The sequence below is a fragment of the Papaver somniferum genome, unplaced genomic scaffold, assembly GCF_003573695.1.
Source record: "Papaver somniferum cultivar HN1 unplaced genomic scaffold, ASM357369v1 unplaced-scaffold_137, whole genome shotgun sequence".
Taxonomy (NCBI): domain Eukaryota; kingdom Viridiplantae; phylum Streptophyta; class Magnoliopsida; order Ranunculales; family Papaveraceae; genus Papaver; species Papaver somniferum.
The window spans coordinates 20,222,721-20,238,717 of record NW_020622934.1 but is presented as its reverse complement, the minus strand read 5'-3'; the positions used below and the strand labels follow the sequence as shown (position 1 = coordinate 20,238,717).

At 37.4% G+C, this 15,997-nt stretch overlaps 1 pseudogene; it reads right to left on the bottom strand.

The window, feature by feature from the left end:
- Positions 1-1,114: 1,114 nt before the first annotated feature.
- LOC113335059 lies at positions 1,115-1,214 on the bottom strand (annotated as a pseudogene).
- Between the last annotated feature and the right edge of the window lie 14,783 nt (positions 1,215-15,997).

Below are 15,997 nucleotides of genomic sequence, written 5' to 3'. Positions count from 1 at the left end.
AAACACTCGCGAATCCCTTGTCAGCGAGTTACTGGACTCCTTCGTATGCATATATGTTGAGGACTGAATACAGACATTTATTTTTCTATTAAAGGGCAAGGCCTGGCCATACAAGATAAGGGTTCGGATTTCATCATCGTTCTCTTCTTGCTCGCTTTAGGAACACGTAACCTACGCGAACCTAAGCCTAAAATTTTGACTAGAACGAGACCGATAGGGTAACGAGCTTAACAGGAAAGTCATTCGAAAAATATCGGTTACTCTTTTAAGCATACTTCGAAGTTCTTGACGGTTTCTGTAAGTTGAATGCTTGACTGCGACGCCTTGTAATACCGGTGAGGCCTTGAGTATCAAAGCTCCACCGAGCTTCCCTCGCCTCTATTCAACTTACTTTAACTCGGATTGATTCCAGAGGGGTTTGCTTAAATTGAAACTAATTCCCGTTCGAAGGATTAGAAGATGGTCTAGAAACAATCTAAGTGGAGCCATCATGCTTTTTGTTTGCTAGAAATCAATAGGTTTGATTTGGTTGAGTCGGCCTTGATCCGTGTTTGCTTACCCTTCCAATTTAGAAAATTCTATTGTATGCCAGGACGTAAAAGAGACGCACTACGTAGATTTGTTAAAGAGAAACCTAGTAGTTCGAAGCGTCTCGATTACCTTAATCTAGAGAGTCCGAATTTTGAAGAGTCTGTTTTTGAACGTCCTTTGACTGAGGAGAGAATCCCTGTTGCTCAGATAGCGCCAGAAATGGCAACTTTGAAAGCTTTGTTGAATCCAACTAGGACTACTCGCCCCTCATGTATCAGGTTAGCTGAGACGGAAGCAACTTATGAACTTAAACCCGGGACCTTATATCTGCTCCCAATCTTTTTAGGGAAAGAAAATGAAAACCCCTATTTCCATGTTAGGGACTTTGAGGAAATTTGTAGTACCCTCAGGATTAGAAACCTAGATGATGATGCTTTGAAACTTAGGTTATTCTCCTTTTCCCTGAAAGATAAAGCTAAATCGTGGCTATATAGTTTGGCTTCCGGGTCAATCTAAACGTATGAACAACTTACATCTTCCTTTTTGAACAAGTTTTTCCCTAGGCACAAAACATCGTCTATTAGGACGCAAATATGCACGTTTTCTCAACAGGAGGGAGAAACTCTGTATAGGTATTTGGAAAGGTTCAATGATTTATTAACCCAATTTCCTCATCATGGTTTAGAGAAGGTTAGGTTAGTTCAGATATTTATGAGGGTTTAGATTATCCCACCACAACCACAGTAGAATATATGTGTACTGGTGGATTTGAGAACTAAACAGTTGATGACGCGATGACATATTTGCATGAAGTCGCCGAAAAGACCCACCAATGGGAAAGTAGTAGGGGACCCCAGAAAACAATTCTTCTCGGCAGAGGAAACGTTAATAGGGTAGAAGGAGGCTATGAATCAGATGCCAAAATTGCTGCTATAGCGAAAAGTTTAGAAGCTTTAGAAGTGGGTAACACTAGTGGTAAACTGGAGCCTTTTTGGGAAGGCCAGAATAATGAAGAGCAAGCCAACGCTCTATATAATAACACTAGGTTTGATAATCGTCAGAAGTTTGACCCATATTCAGAAACCTATAATCCTGGTTGGAGAAACCATCCGAACTTTTCATGGTCTAAGAGCCAGAGTCAGGGTCAATCTAATAATTTTTAATGCTCCCCAGGTTTTGGCTACACTAGGAATATATCAGGCCCAGAAAATAAAATGACTAGCTTAGAGGAATCTATTAAGATGTTAGCAAAAACTCAGGAAATGTTAGCACAGATCCATGTTAGTTTTCAACAGGAAACCAAGCATAATTTTCAAACTAATGCTCAGAGCCTTGCTAAGTTAGAACTTCAAGTCGGCCAAATAGCTAAGACCTTAAGTGAGAGAGATAATGGTAGGTTCCCTAGTCACACTAATCCCAATCCTAGAGGATTTCATGAAGTAGGTACAAAACCATCGAATCAATTGAATTCTATTAGAACCCTTAGGAGTGGTAGAATAGTAGACAATCAGGTAACCATGCCCGATAGTAAACATCATGTAGTTCACCTCTCAGGACCAGTAGCTGAGGAGACTGATAAAGTTTCTGATGATATGAATTCGGTTCCTGAAAGGTCTGATTTTACGCCTAGAGCCCCATTTCCCCAACTATTAATACCAACAAAAAAGGAGTCGAACTTTAATGACATATTGGAGGTTTTTAAGCAAGTTACCATAAACCTTCCTTTAGTAGATGCAATTAGGAAAATTCCTGCTTATGCCAAGTTCCTTAAGGATATGTGTACGCGAAAGCGAAAACTTAGCGTCCATAAGAAATCCTTTTTAGCTAGTCACGTAAGTTCAATCATTCAGAACACCACAACTCCAAAGTACAAAGACCCAGGTTCTCTTACCATTGCTTGCACAATAGGTAAGTTCCGGGTAGAAAAATCTTTACTTGACTTAGGAGCCAGTGTGAACTTACTGCCATTCCATGTATACTTACAGCTAGGACTTGGTGAAATGAAACCTACTCAGATGACACTGCAGTTAGCTGATAGGTGTGTTAAAATCCCTCGAGGTGTTATCGAGGATGTTCTTATTGAGGTCGAAAAGTTTATTTATCCAGTGGATTTCGTGGTCCTAGATACCCAACCTGTCCCTGACCCAGAGAACCAGATACCTGTGATTTTAGGTCGCCCATTTTTAGCTACGTCTAATGCGATCATTAACTGTCGAAATGGTGTGATGAGTTTATCTTTTGGTAATATGACTATGGAGATGAACATTTTTAATTTCAGTAAGCTAACTCATGAGCTAGATGACACATGTGTTGAAGAGGTGAACATGATAGAAGCCTTAGTTCAGGAGTCATTACCAAACATTTTGTCTGAAGACCCACTAGAAAGTTGTCTATCCCATTTTGGTGTAGATTTTTACGACGATAGCACTATTGAACAGGTGAATGCTCTATTATATTCTACCCCCGTGTTAGACACTGACAGATGGAAGAAAAGCCCCCGAAGCTGGACCTTAACCCACTACCCGATACTCTAAAGTATGTGTTTTTAATCTCATATGAGACTTTACCTGTGATTGTAGATTCCGATTTGGATAGTGATCAGGAAAGTAGGCTAGTAAAATTACTTCAAGACAATAAGGAAGCTGTAGGGTGGACTATAGCAGACATTAAGGGTATAAGTCCTACTGTGTCTATGCATCAGATTCATTTAGAGGAAGACTCCAAACCTTCTAGGGAGATGCAACGTCGACTGAACCCTAACATGAAAGAGGTAGTTCGAAAAGAGGTGCTTAAGTTGTTAGATGCGGGTATTATTTACCCAATTTCAGACAATAAGTGGGTCAGCCTTGTTCAGGTTGTCCCCAATAAATCGGGTATCACTGTAGTCCAGAATGATAATAATGAATTAATCCCAACCCGAGTGACCACGGGATGGCGTGTGTGTATTGACTATAGGAAATTGAACAAGGTCACAAGGAAGGATCACTTTCCCCTTCCTTTTATTGACCAAATGCTAGAGCGATTAGCTGGACATAGTCACTATTGCTTCTTAGATGGCTACTCCGGTTATAATCAGATCGTTATTGCCCCAGAAGACCAAGAGAAAACCACTTTTACCTGTCCCTTTGGTACCTTTGCGTATAGACGCATGCCTTTCGGGTTATGTAATGCCCCTGCGACTTTTCAGCGTTGTATGATGAGCATATTTTCTGATATGGTAAAACGGTTTTTAGAGGTCTTTATGGATGATTTTTCAGTGTTTGGTTCATCTTTTGATGAGTGCTTGCATCATTTGACATTAGTGTTGACTAGGTGTAAGGAAAATAATTCAGTGCTTAATTGGGAAAAATGCCATTTCATGGTTGAATCAAGAATTGTATTAGGGCACATCGTTTCTTCAAAGGGTATAGAGGTATACAAAGCCAAAATTGACCTTATTAAGACTCTACAGGTCCCAAAAACCGTAAAAGATATTAGGTCATTCTTAGGGCATGCAGCTTTTTACCGTCGATTCATTAAGGATTTTAGCTTGATTTCTAGACCTCTTTGCAATTTGTTTGCAAAAGATGTTAAGTTTGTCTTTGATGATGCTTGCTTAAAGGATTTTGATAAGCTTAAAACTTTACTCACCACTGCCCCGATAGTCCAGGCACCTAACTGGAACCTACCCTTTGAGATCATGTGTGATGCTTAAGATTATGCTATAGGCGTTGTGCTAGGTCAGCGAGAAAACAAATTACTCCATGTGATTTACTATGCTAGCAAAACTCTGAAGGATGCCCAAATTTATACAACTACCGAGAAGGAATTGCTATCCATCGTGTTTGCCTTGGATAAGTTTAGGTCCTATTTATTAGGTTCTAAGATCGTAATCTATACTGATCATGCTGCTTTGAAATACCTTTTGTCCAAGAAGGATACCAAACCTAGATTGATTAGATGGATCCTTTTTTTACAAGAATTTTGTCCAGACATTTAAGACAAAAAGGGTACAGAGAATGTAGTAGCAGACCACTTGTCTAGGCTAGTTGTTAGTTCCCCTAATAATTCCCTTCCTATAAGGGATAGTTTTCCTGATGAACAATTGTTCTCTGTTTCCCAATCACATTGGTATGCAAATATAGTGAATTATCTTGTTACTGGTCGAATGCCTCAACATTGGGGTAAGCAAGATCGTTCTAGGTTTTTAGCCGAGGTTAAGCATTTCTTTTGGGACGATCCTTATCTGTTTAAGTATTGTCCGGACTAGATTATTAGGAGATGTGTATCTGAGAGTGACCAGTCTAGTATTATCTCCTTTTGTCATGAACATGCATGTGGGGGTCATTTTAGTGCTAAAAAGACTGCTGCTAAGATTTTGCAGTGTGGATTTTACTGGCCTTCGTTGTTTATAGATTCCCATAGTCATTGTGTTTCTTGTGAGCGTTTCCAGAAGTTAGGAACCATTTCCCGTAGAAATATGATTCCTTTGAACCCTATTTTAGTGATTGAGGTCTTTGATGTGTGGGGAATTGATTTTATGGGTCCATTTCCTATTTCGTTTGGTTATCTTTACATACTTGTGGCTTTAGACTATGTGTCTAAGTGGGTTGAGGCGGTTCCGTGTAAAACGAATGACCACAGGGTCGTAGTCCAGTTTTTGAAAGAGAATATACTTACACGTTTGGTACGCCGCGAGTTATAATTAGTGATGGAGGTTCACACTTTTGTAATAGACCGTTTGCTTTTTTAATGAAACAATACTGTATTACCCATAAAGTAGCAACCTCATATCACCCTCAGACTAGTGGTCAGGTAGAGGTTTCCAATAGGGAAATTAAACGTATTCTAGAGAAAAAAGTTAATCCAAATAGGAAAGACTGGTCGTCGAGGCTTACTGATGCCTTATGGGCTTACCGTACTGCGTTTAGGACACCTATTGGAATGTCACCTTATCGTTTAGTGTTTGGCAAGGCATGTCACCTTCCTGTTGAGTTAGAGCATCGAGCCTATTGGGCTATTAAGAACTTAAACTTTTCACCTGACAAGGAAGGAGCTCAAAGAAATCTCCAGCTCAATGAGTTGGACGAGATTCGCAGAGATGCATACGATAGTGCTAAGGAGTATAAGAACAAAATGAAACTTGTGCATGATAGGAATATTTTACGAAAGTCATTTTCTCCAGGTCAAAAAGTTCTTTTATATGACACTCGTTTGCATCTATTCCCCGGGAAGTTGCGCTCTCGGTGGACCGGTCCTTTTGTGGTCCGTAATGTTTTTCCTCATGGCGCTGTTGAAATTGACACACCAGATGGTAGTAGTTCTTCGAAGTTTAACGGTCAGCGTTTGAAGCCCTTTTTAGAGCCTTTTCCTAAAGGTGATGTTGAGGAGGTCCCTATGGAGGACCTGTTTACCTTGATTGACCATCGAGGCGATTTTGTATGTTGTATAATATTTTTGTAGGTTTTTGGTTACACTTCACCCAGGTACTATCTTTCCGACCTCTCTCTTTACTATTTCCTCATGTTACTTATATTTTTGGTACTGTTCTTTAATTAGAAACATTGAGGACAATGTTAGATTTAAGTTTGGGAGTGGGGTAGAACTTTTTGTTACCTTTTCGTTGCAATAAATAAACTCCAAAGCCTAGAAATTTATCCCTATTAAGGATGGCACTTACCAATCTAAGTGGATGGAAGTATTTTGGTTGTAGGAGTTGAGGAACCAATCTGACTAGATGGCAACATCTAAAGAGTCTATTCATCAAAGCACATAGCTCAGGTGTTAGAAATAACATGATAGTTTCACCATATCTCGTTGATTCCTTTTCACTTCTGTTTTTATTTTGTTTTATTTTTAAACTATGTTTCTCTAAGTGATTAGGTGGGGCTCACGATTCAAGTTGTTACCAATGCTAGGGTGAATTAGAGTGATTGAGATACAAAAAAAAAAGTTGAAAAAAAAGAGAAAAAAAAAAGAAAAAGAAAGAGAAATTGAGACCAGACCATCAGACCAACTGGAATAAATTCAATAAAGTCGACCACTGGAGCCCTTGTATATGCCAGTTGTGTTGACCTAGAGTTAGGATTATCGACCACTGGTACCCTTGTATATGCCAGTGTGTTGATATTAGTCAGACTAGTATCTCAGTCCATTAGGATAGGTTCATTTTGGCGGAGGCCTTCAGACAGATATGAGAAACACCGTTCACCTAGTAGACATCAAAACCATATATGTTTTTCTCTATATCCATCTTCTTGATCTATCCATGTGATTAGTTTTGACTCCGGATATTGATGTCCATAGTGCGACTATCTGAGTAGAGCTCTGTCACTTCATATGAATTTTAGTATGCTTGAGCGCGAACTCGTGTACAACAATTGGAATTTCGTATCAGGGTACTTCCTCCTGTAGTCAATAAGTATGCCAACCAAGGAGATTATTTAGTTCCTTCCAAGGTTCTGTGTAGATATCTAGGGTCTGGAGTATAAAGGTTTTGTGGGTATACCTCTGGTAAGCCCTCCGGAGACAACACTCCGCCACTAGGGACACCTAGGGGTTTAAAGGCTTATTGCATACGCTAAATGCAATCGACGATGCCTGCGACAGTGAGTTAGGATTTTATTTTATTTTTTGCTCGAGGACTAGCAAATAATAGGTTTGGGGATATTTGATAAACACATTTTTGTGTCCGATTTGTCTCGATTCTATATATTGTTAGGGATCATTTTTGTATTATGGTGTTTTATTTATTTGTAGGTATTTTTGGCCAATAAACATTTTTGGAAAAAATTGGCTCGAAAAGTTGTCGGAAAGCACCCGGAGGACACTTGCTATTCGGACCCTCGGTTTGGATAAGGGGCACTCCCAAGACACCCCTTAAGGAAGCTGCTAAAGGAACCCCTACTCTGGATAGGGGGCACCCTTTATCTTCACCAGAATTTTGGCGGGAAAAACTGAATTCAAATTCAGTTTTGCAGCGGAATTTTCAGGCGAGATTTTGCTGGAATTTTAGCCAGATTCAATGGGCTCTTTAGATTGGATATATCCTGTTATGACTAAACAAGGATGGTAGGTGTGATTGGACCGAATGAGTTGGGCTAGATAAGCCGGAAGAAGAAAACAGAGGAGCTGGATGTTTATCGAAGTTCTGTTGATGACTAGGAGGAGATTTAGTCGGAGTTTGACGTGTAGATGGATTGGATTTTAGTTGATGAGTCAAAACAGGATTGGTATGAGCTTTAGATTCGATAAAACAATGACAAATCTTCGGTTTGAGCGAAACAGGGAAGTGAAGTTATTATCAGACTTTCTGGTTATATATATGGGAGTTGGCGAGATTCTGTAGAGGTTAACTATATTTGGGAATCTATCTTACCTTATTTGAGAAGTTTACAACTCACAGAACCTCGTAGAAAATCTTGGTAGGGAAAGAAATCCCTAGACTTGAGGTGGAGGAAAGATAAGAATAGCCGAAGATTTATTGAAGTTCAATCGACCTGTGGGCTATAAAAGGAGTTGGGATAACTCATAGAAGAGGGATGAAAACCTTAGGAGAAGTTTAGAACACCACAGAGCTCTAGAGATCGAGTTGCATGAAAATACAATATTCTGCTGCTGCTGCTAAAAAGGAAGAACACGAAGAACATTGACGCACAAGTATCTGTCGCAAAACACTATCGCTATTCAACAACATAACCCATCTATCGTTTATCAACAGTAATTGCATTAGGTGTTTAGCTACTGTTTCCTCTTTGTAACAGAGATTCTGCAACACCTTCACATTGTTGTGAATCGGCTGTGTTATCACTTTTTCACCTCCTTGTACACTTTTGAGATATAAAAACATATTTTGAGAACATGGTTAATATGAGGAGCTAAACCCCATTGCTGAGGCACTAGAGGAAGCTATTTTTCCAACAAGAAGTGGTATATTCTCTTTTATCTATTTATTGCAATTTTATTATGATTATTTGCCTTCAACTAATATCGAATATGATTTTTATTTGAGTAATTGTGATCTATTTTGATGGAGTATGCTTAGTTTAAGACTTTTGATTCTTCATACTTGGTATTTACAATTATTGCTTTTGAAAATCTACTTGTTGCAATAGTAAGAATCAAATTGAACGAGAAAATTGCATGAATACAAAGATTGGATTAAATCACTTTAAACTTGAAAAATAGTGGAATCTTAGCCTCAGTGTTCTTTTAATATTGATACCAACTTTGTCAGTGTTTTCTATAATTATTAATGATTTTTCTATTTAGTTTTGAATTTAAGTCTAAAGTTATCCTTCACAAGTTCGAGAATCGAATCACTTTTTACCACTATCTACAAATCACATCATATGGATACCGGGTATGTACTGCGGCTATGGACTTATAATAATTCTCCCAATATGTGAAATGGTATGGATACTGTCTTGTATCCAGATTAGTACAGTAGTTATATATCTCTTTAATAATCAGTTCGAAACATTACCGAATAACATCAATGACACATATCACTCTTCCAGGTTATTTTCAAATGATTAAATCTTGAATCATAATTTAGGCCATAAACAATAAATTGTTTTTAACCAAATTCATCAAGTATGAACAAATGTTCTTTTCAATTAGTCATATTTCGAGAACGATATTCAAGATAAACTTGACTTAAAATTTATATTATGCATGTACTGTCTAATTAGTCATGCGAAAATATCTCATAGATATAAAGGTGAAAACTTGAGAAATAGGAGGTTCAATCTTCACTTACCTTTTGTTGAAGAAGTTCTCCAGAGCTTCGGTTGATCTTCGCCTTCAAATGGTAGAACGCAGTGATATCCGATTCTCAACTAGACACTTCTATCCTAATCCGAGACTTGACTAAATGTAGACTATAAATCAAGATATAGTGTTGATAAACTAAATTTGATAACAATATTGAGATAGAAACACTTGTGAGTTCGACCGAGCAATGCTCTAACACCACTCTCAATCTCTCAAACACGTCTCAACATGCCCTAACCGCCTTTAAAAGCTTGGGAACCATGAGGACGCTCTATCCACCTTCATGTAACCTGACGTATGTTGGCTCAATCTACAACACGTAAAAGACATAAAACTAATGCACAAACCTCACTTAGGGCACATGCCTCCTCCTAGTCCTCTTAAGAACGCTAGTGAGTTGTACAAAATTATCTAAAAACATGGATAACCCTCGGAGCTCCACACGCTCATTAGAGAGGTCCACAAGCAAGAAAACGGCTTCTAGAAGCAATATGCTGCATTCTACGTGAAGTTGAGGCTCAACCTCAACTTCTTTGGTGTTCTACACAATTTTTGAAATATTTATCACTCTTCAGGTGACTTATCCTAGTCATATCTATAACATGGAATATTTCTTTAACTTGGTCAAATTCGGCTATAGAGAGTACTGCTACCCTACCAAACAGATTAACACGAAGGCGGCCTCAGTAGCACAAATGTGGGGATATAAATCAAGATTTTGGTATGGCGATCTACGACACGTGTGCGAAATACCCAGTTATATATCTCATCGCTAAGAAAAATAGGCCGTCACAGTGATAAGTATATTATTTAATGATAAAATTGAGCACAACTTATATTTAGATATTCCTTTAATCACGGAAGAAGTGATCCTTTCAGTGAGAAATCCTTGGTCTTAAATTGAACTTAGAGAAAAGTTCAATGACTAGTATAGGTTCTCATGGCTTAGTGCAAGACTTGGTGTGGAACTACGATGTAAAATCGATCGTCTACCTATCATTTATCTAGCTATGCCTATAGGTGCAAATAAAAGAAGTGCAACAATATGGGAGACTGTCATTCAAAAGATACAAGGGAAATTGGCACCTTGGAAAAGAAAATATCTAAACAAGGCTGGCAGAATAAAACTGATCAAAAGCTCTTTAGAAAGTGTTGCAACTTATTTTCTCTCTTTGTACTATTTGTCAGTATATGTAGAGAAAAGACTCAACAACATTATGAAGAAATTTTTATGGGGAGAAGATGAAAATAAAAAGAAGATGAGCTGGATTTTATGGAAGAAAGTGTGTAAACCAAGAAGTAAAGGCGACTTGGGAATCAGGAACATTTGATTAGTAAATAGATCACTGCTAACTAAGTGGAAGATTTTTTAATGAGAAGACAACATGTTGGAGGAAGATTATGTGTGAGAAAACTAATTCAGAAGAGGCATGTTTGGTTCAATCACAAGTTAATGAGACAATTGGTAGAATCATGTGGTATAAGATTCTTAAAGCTAACAAAGATTTTACGACTCTTTCACTATACAGGTTAATAATGAGAGAAAAATAAGATTACGGCATGAGTGGTGGGTACAGAGAAGGTGTATCTTAAAGACAAATATCCAAGGCTATACAGAATTAGCCTATAGAAGCATGACTCTATAGCTAACTTACTGACTCCAAATTCAGGTTGGAATCTATATTTTTCTAGAGCTCTAGACCCGGCTGAAAGAATTGATTTATTGGAGTTAAAACATGATATTAGGAGTGTAGCGCTACAGCAGGACACATAAGATTGTATTGAGGGGGATTGTACATCAAAAACTACATACAAGAGACTAGCTGAAGTGGAGGTTTAATGGGAGTTACAGAAAGTGGTAGAAAGTGAACTAGCTCCTCCAAAGGTATTGTTCATTATTTGGGTTGCATTACATGATTCAGTTCCTACAAGAAGCATGCTGTAAAGTCGAGGGGTTGATATTTCTTCGGATCTGTGTCTTTTATGCAATTCATCTATAGAAACAACAGATCATATGTTTCTTAGATGCAGTTGGGCACTCTTTTTATGGAATTTCTTTACTGCTTCCGTACACGTGAAATGGTGATGAATAAAGATTTTATTTCCATGTTGATTGGATGAAGATTGGATACTAGCTCGATGAGAAATAAAACAATATGGCATTTTCTGCCATTTGTGATTAGCTGGGAGTTATGGTTGGAACGGAATAGCTGGGTGCATGGAGGAAGAAACAAATCGAAGGACAAACGGGTGCATGCTGTGATTTTGGATATTTTTTTATGGAGAACATCTATAGAGATTTTCAAACACTACTCTATGAATCAAGTCTTATACCAATTAATTTGTAAATATCTTTTTTTCCTTTTTCACGGGATCTGTTGATCCAAATCTTGTAAATATCTTTTTTTTTTTCTCTTCAAATATATATCCTTCCTTTCTTAAAAAATGATAATGAGAAATTTGCATATCACCGGTTTGAGATAAGAGAGTTCAGCTATGAATAGGTCATTAATTGACTCAACGAAACACATCTCTCAGAGCATTCTTCTGTAAACCTGTGATTACTATGATCTATCTCTTCTAGCTTCTTCCCTCCCTAAGACCAGCCACAATCCTTCTCTCCTGTGACTGAAACAGTCTTCAAATGACCATTTGCCTTGGTTTAAACGAGGATTGTTCGTGCTCAATATCCCGCGGCTCATATTCAAAACCCTAAATATAAGTTCTAGCCTTTAATCCAAACTTAGGTATCTACAACGGATTTTTTTGGCCTCAAGATGAAAGTAAGATACAAGCGCAATTATTGCTACGACTATAGTATTTATTTAAACACTTTAACAGGGCCATCAATAATAATTGTGTTCCCCAAGGCCACCTTCAAAAAATTTCCCCTACATACAACTAGTTTCTTTTATAGACAATATCTACAAACATAAATAATAAGTGAGCATGAAGAAGAGATCAATAAACATAACGACATTGTAACTGATTCATATTATAATATACATATATATACTATCATTAGAATTTAAAACATTGAAAACTTTAATTAGATCATATAATCTTTTGCCCTAAAAGTATAATCTGAGAGAAATGCACTTGGTTGGGGGGTTGGAAAAATCGTAACATTATGAATCATCATTCTCATGCATTGGTAAATTTATTGGAAGAATTCGATCACCATGAATGATGGTTGAGTTGTTGGCGCTTGGTAGCCTAATACAAAGAAAAAAGAAAAAATGAGATTTGAGAGACATGGAAAGGATTTAAGATGAAAATATTTAATTTTCATGCTTGATTCTTTTATTAGATAATTAATACAGGGATGCCACAACTCATTAACTAATTATACTTTGCTCCTTACTCTTTTTGAAGTTTGTCCCGCCTTTTATATCTAATCACGTAATAAACCAATTTTATTTTATTCTTTTTGCAAAAACTCCCTTGAATAATTCACCAATTTGATGCCCTCTTGGCAATGTCGCCCAAAGACAAAGTCTTGGTAACCTTGGCTCGGGCCGGATCTGCATTTTAAATTGATGAATAATGATCAACTACTGAATTATTTCAGAAATTTCAAATATCATCTACCATATGCAGTCCAAATTAAAGTTTCTCACTCTTGCTCTTCTGTTTTGTTTTCTTCTCGTATGAAACCTAAGGTCCGTAAACTTCTTTTGTGTTGATATCCACGACGCAAGGTTCATCCTCACCTTACTGCACCATAATCCAGTCTCACTATCACAACCATATGCAGTAACAATACAAAACTAGTAATAAACGGGCCTTACCGGGTTACATCATAAAGGGATTAGTTCAAGCGTAGTTTAGTAAATCACACAAATTTCTTTACATAAGTATAAGTTTTACACCGAGAGTGAGTGGAGGAGACTAACAATGGGAATGATTAAGGCGGTGCTGAAGGAAAACCAGTAATCGGAGTTCTGCTCTCCGTTTCCAGAACCATATATGAGGTACGACGAAAGTAGATTCAGTTTGATGTGGGAACGCCACAAATTTGTCATTATTACTTATCCTCTAAATTCTAAGTTGTCTGTCACCTTGAAGAAGCTCAGATATGGAGTTGCACCCAGTCTCTGTAATTTTTTCCTTATCAGGTAAGATATGTAGAATAATGGCATTTGAATTTTCATTGTCTTTCCCACAATATTGATATTCATGTTTTGGTTTGGCAGATCCAGGTGGAGGAAAGGAATAACTTGGATCTAACCGCATCAACGGTGTGCTAAGCTGGAGAAACACAATAGAAATATAGATCAGACATGTTTAACCTCACCAACAGTCTCCTTACTCATTGAATTAGAGATGTTTTAAGTTGTTCAAGCACGTTCAAGCATCAATTCATATGTAACCCGTTCATTTATTTATTTGATCATGAAGTGTCCACACTTCATTTCTTCGATTGTAGGGCTAGTCTTTAACCCGTTCATTTCTTAGTTGGAAAGTGGTAGTGACAACAATTGACTCTTGTAAGTATGCACGTCTTAATTTGAGGCTCTTAGTTCTTATATGTATATAGTATTGAATGACAATCAGTTATGTTGAAAGGAATGTAATGGGTCCTTAAATGATATTTAGCATGCATTGCGGAGTACTTTATGTAGAACTTTTCGTTTTTGTTACCAGGAGTTTTTATATGCTTTTTCGGGGTGGTGAATGCACAAACCGCTTTACCTTAGATTGCTTAGGGTTAGATATGTTAATTAGCTAATTTACTCATGCAGTGTCCACATTTCACAGTTATATATGAGTCTAAGTTATAAAGTAGTGCCGAAGCCTGAATGCAAAGTAAATAATCATCAATGTCTGTCCGAGACAATAAACCAGTACAAAATTTCTATTGCAATGTGTGGAAATAGTAGCAGCTGTTGTTGCAATTTAGTTCAGGGCATGAAGCCGCCAACACACCATCATCATCCTGAGAGAATCTTCAAACAATTGGATGTACTTTGTAATCAGATATTCAAGATGCTTATCTTATATATGCTTTGTGTGGGATGGTGAGTGCACAAACCACTTTACCTTGGACTGGTTAGGATTAGATATGCCGATTAGTTATTTGCTCATGCAGTGTCCACAGTTCACAGTTATAGAGGAGTCTTAGTTATAAAGTAATGCTGAAACCTGGATGCGAAGTTAATAATCACCAATGTCTGGCCGAGACAGTAAACCAGTACAAAATTTCTATTGCAATTTATAGTTCAGGGCATGAAGCCGCCAATACACCATCTTGAGATGAGGAAAATCTTCAAACTATTGGCTTTACTTTGTAATTAGATACTGAAATTGCTTATCTTTTATATAAATAGATGCACGAGGTCGGGAACTTTGGGCCAGTGAGCTTACCTTCTAGTCTTTAGTATAACCGGTAACTTTCATTTGATCCGAGAAGGAACGAAACTGTATGCTGCTCTAGAATTTCCCACTAGGCCTGCGAGGGAATTGCGGCTGTTGATATTTGAGTACTGATCAATGTCAATACTGCTGCTACTGATTTCTCCTTCTCTGCCTAGTCTGAAATTTAGTCAAAATTCAACAAAGATATTTTACTTATTGCTTTGTGTATGTGCGTCTCAGTTAGTCAAGTGTACTTATCACAGTATGCTTTCTAGTATCGTACAACTGCACTTCTTGTTATTCTAGTTGTAGGGTTTTTTGGTTTTCTTTTGGCCTTACTGGCCATGGGCTTGCACTTATTTTTATTGTAATTCTAGGTTTTTCGTTTTCTTTTGAACCCACAGGCCACCTCCTGATCTAGATGATATGTTGATATCACCTTTATGCATTGTTTGTTGATGAGGACATTATGATCTCTTGGGAATTTCTATTCCAGGTACATGTTATTCATGTATTTAGAACTGAAAGAAAACTTTAGATTGCCTAATTAAAGTGCAATTTTGAGATACAATTGCTTAAAGTCGTATTGCCAAAAGATCTAACATAGATATTTTTTGCCCAATCAAATTACTTATTAGATCATCAGCTTATGTCCTATTATCCTGTTATTTATCCCAGCCAGATTACTTCATCATTTTTACTTTCGTCAAAATATATAAATCTCTCCTTTTTGCTCATCTTCTAGGATGATGCCGAGATTGGCATAGTGTATACTCAAATAATAATCTAGCTGGTTCCTAATGTAAGTATTTCTTTGATCAGATCAAAGTATAACCTTTTGGTTCAATACGTTAATACTTAAAAGTCGCGTCCCTCTTTGGCAAGTCATTTTGTTTTGATGAATTTTGTATGTAGGATTTTAATCTATGTACAACCACATGAATTAAAACTCATTGCCAGAGATTTGCATGATAATGTATGGAATTTCCACCATATCTACAGAGGTCAGTTTGCGATTCCGTTTGGATGGATTTTTATAGTTTGTGAAAATGCGGGGGTCTAACAACCACACCCAAAAATTCGTTTGGAAATCTGAGAGGACTTACTCCAATACACTTTCTAGAGAATCAACTAGACAGTCAGACTCAATCTAGAATAAAGTATATCAACGAGTATAATATCTCTAACTCTTAATTCAATCCGCAATCAACAAATAGAAACCTGCGAGCCTGATTGAATATAAGAGGAGTTACTTGAAAGGTACCAAAGACCAATGTTCAAGTGTCAATCAATGTAAATCAACAACCAAAGGTTAGATATTCTAATTGATTTATCTTAACGCACAACCTGTGAT